This window comes from Camellia sinensis, chromosome 13 (genome assembly GCF_055761805.1).
Source record: "Camellia sinensis isolate YWXY chromosome 13, ASM5576180v1, whole genome shotgun sequence".
Taxonomy (NCBI): Eukaryota; Viridiplantae; Streptophyta; class Magnoliopsida; order Ericales; family Theaceae; genus Camellia; species Camellia sinensis.
In genome coordinates this window covers 732,421-736,326 of record NC_138973.1, presented here as the reverse complement: position 1 = coordinate 736,326, position 3,906 = coordinate 732,421, and positions in this window count along the sequence as shown.

Below are 3,906 nucleotides of genomic sequence, written 5' to 3'. Positions count from 1 at the left end.
CCGATGTGATAAGTTGTGACTCTATGAAACCCAAAGGCTATTGTGAATGTGAGGACCTCTCAGGCCAAGGGCCGAACTGTGAAATTGTGAAACCAATAAAGTCATCTGTAATCTAATGAAAATATGCTTACTTTTCGTTACTAATTATCAGGAATGTCCTGTCAACTTTACGTTAATTATGTCAACTCATGGGAATGATGTAACGGTTACCATTAGGACTCTGTTAATTACAAGGCAAGGCAACTATGTTAACATATAAGAATGATTAAACAAAGGTGTATGCTATTGATTAATAGAGCACGTAAAGTAAGTCATTTACCCAAAAGAACTTATGTTCATTCTTAAATGATGGATTCTGAGTAAATATAAGAGTAGCTATGTGCATCCATATGAATTGAAGTTATTTTGCTATGATACTTATAAATTGGAAGTTATTCAGAATCTACGTTATAAGCGCAAAGTTTAGAATCATTGTGTGACCCTCATGAGAATGTGAATTAGTCTCTCATTGTTAAGCGTACGATAATGACATGATACAACAAGAAATGCTCTAGTTATGATATGTTCCGTTCGAATTAATGAATGATGTTCAAGTATGTTTTAGGCATGTTTCCAGTATGTTACAAGTTCAAGTATATTCAGGTATGTTTCAAGTGTATGTTACAAGTTTATGTTGTTACAAGCTTATGTATGTTACAAGTTTAAGTCTGTTACAAGTTCAAGGATGTTACAAGTTCTTTGTTACAAGGGCTTTATGCCACATGTTTCAAGGGCCTTAGTGCCATATGTTATAAGGGCTTCATGCCACATGTTTCAAGGGCTTATAGCCACCATGTTTATGTTGCAAGATTGAACCTAAGGCCATTATGTACTTAGCTCAGAATCAGACTAACTATGTGAACTCTACATCTTTATATGCATTGCCCTGTGTTATGTTTCAAATTAAGCATCGTTTTATTTATGTATTACTATTCACTGAGTCCGGCTCACTCTCTGTTTTGTCTGTTTCTGTAGGTCACCAATCAGATGGTCAGTCCTAGCCATGACGCTGCCTTCTTTTGTCAACCTTCGTGTGTCCAGGCACTATACACAGTCATTGATTTTGTTAAGCTGATAAGATGTTGGCTTGCTTTTTGAATGTCTATCTAAGAGTGATGTATATAGCTCTCATGTTTTTGTATATGCCCAATAATAGGGCTGGGTCTGTATATATGTATGTATATAACCGATGTTCAGGTGTATGTTTTAGATTTTATTTGTTTGTTAAAAGTTTGTGATCCTGGCATGATAGTAGTAGCTCGATGGAGTTTGTTTCTAGTGTCAAATTTTTTTATATTTAGTGCTTCCGTTCAGGCCCCATATATATATAGATATAAAACAGGTTAAGTGTCCGTTTCTGAAGTGGTCATGCCCAAACTTCTAGGGGCGGGTTTGGGGCGTGACAATCATGCCTCTGCACACCTTAAGATGCTGCGATAGATGCAAAAGGCATGAGAATGTGCGATAGATGCATAAAGTGAACAAGTCCAATAGATGCACAAAGTGAACAAGTGCGATAGATGCACAAAGTGAACGAGTGCAATAGATGTACAAAGTGGACAGGTGCGATAGATGCACATAGTGAACCGGTGCGATAGAGACATAAAGTGAACATGTGCAATAGATGTACAGAGTGAACGGATGTAATAGATGCACAAAGTGAACGGGTGCGATAGATGTTCAAAAAGAACGGGTGTGATAGATACACAAAGTGAACAAGTGCGATAGATGCACAAATTAAACAAGTGCGATAGATGTACAAAGTGAACAAGTGCGATAGATGTACAAAGTGAACGAGTGCGATAGATGTACAAAGTGAACGAGTGCGATAGATGCACAAAGTGAACAGGTGTGATAGATGCACAAAGTGAATGGGTGTAATAGATGCACAAATTGAGCAGGTGCAATAAATGCACAAAGTGAACGAGTGCGATAGATGCACAAAGTGAACGGGTGCCATAGATGCACAAAGTGAACGGGTACGATAGAGGCACAAAGTGAACAGGTGTAATAGTGAATGGGTGCAATAGATGCACAAATTGAGCAGGTGCAATAGATGCACAAAGTGAACGAGTGCGATAGATGCACAAAGTGAACGGGTGCCATAGATGCACAAAGTGAACGGGTACGATAGAGGCACAAAGTGAACGGGTGTAATAGATACACAAAGTGAACATGTGCGATAGATGTATAGAGTGAACGGGTGCAATAGATGCACAAAGTGAACGAGTGCGATAGATGTACAAAGAGAATGAGTGCGATAGATACACAAAGTGAACGAGTACGATAAATGCACAAATTAAACAGGTGTGATAGATACACAAAGTGAACAGGTGCGATAGATGCACAAAGTGAACGGATACGATAGATGCACAAAGTAAACGGGTGCGATAAATACACAAAGTGAACGGATACGATAGACGCACAAAATGAACGGGTGTGATAAATGCAAAGTGAACAGGTGCGATAGATGCATAAACTAAACAATATTGAAAATCAATACTATGACAATGCATGTTCAATGCGAGATAATTTAAAGCATGTGCTATGCAAGATAATTGAGAGTATATTCTATGCGAGATAATTGAAATCATGTGCCATGCAAGATAATTGAAAGCATGTGCTATGCAAGATAATTGAAAGCATGTGAGTTATGCAAGATAATTGAAAGCATGTGATATGCAAGATAATTGAAAGCATGTAAGTTATGATACCATAAGCACATGCAACATAAGAAGTATGTGAGGGCGCATGTTCTATGCAAAAGAAGGTAACAGATATGTAAATCGACAAATTGAACAAAAGTGATGTTCGAAAACAACCTGTTACTTACCCCTCGGAGGCTTTGCAAAATGCTCAAAAAAGATACACCTTGTTCATGTTTGAAATTAGGGCATGTTCGCGCCTCGGAGTACAGTGGGCATTGGAATAGCGCAACCGGAACACAGTTTCGAGCTCCTCGAAAATCAAATCTAATGCAAATACCTCAATCTTTCTTTCCAGACCCAAAATGGAACCTCCCATACACTGTTAGGGCAAAAAAGGAACAAAATAGGCACTGGGCCACAAAAGAGGCTTATCAGCCACTAATGGTGTACGACAATCCACTATTAGTGACCTGCCGGCCACTAATGCAATTTCGGGGGCAATAAGGGGATTTTCATTGATCTCTTTAAATACACCACCAAACTTCATTTCCTCACACACCCAAGTCCGAAATCACTCTCCCTCTCTCTCTAGGTGCTTTCTCTCTCTAGATTTGTGCTTTGTACGCATTTTCCAACGCCCACACAAACTTTAATCACAAAACCTCTTTGGTCCTTTACACTTTGAATCGATCAGATTTTGTTTCCGTTGATTTTTTTGAGTTTTAAGCACTTTAGGCTTGTTTTTCGTGAGTTTTCTTGGGTTTCACAAATTTTTTCGAGCTTTGACTTTTCTTCTATTTTCTCTCTCCTAGGGTTGACTTTTCCAAGTTTTTGTTTTTTTCTCCGTTTTTCTTCATCTTTCACCCACTTTTCAGATGGAAGATGACATTCCACATGATGGTGCCCCTCCCGAGGTGCTTATTCTTCCACCTGCTACCAAGGTTAAGAAGCCTATAGCTGCTGAGGCTAGCGAGACAGCAGAGGACATTGCCACTGACTTCGAGACAGAGATAGAGGTCTTCGCTCCAGGGCCCGAACCTGAGTTACCACCATTGAGGGTAAGGCCCTTTGATCCAGCCACTTACCATCCTCGCACGCACACGATGGCGTCTGGAGGCATGATGCGCTTTGACGACTTCATTGATGGCGTGCCGGAGGACATTTTGTTGAGGGAGCCAGACTTCCACCTTTCCCATGTGTAGACGTCCCCGAACGTCCC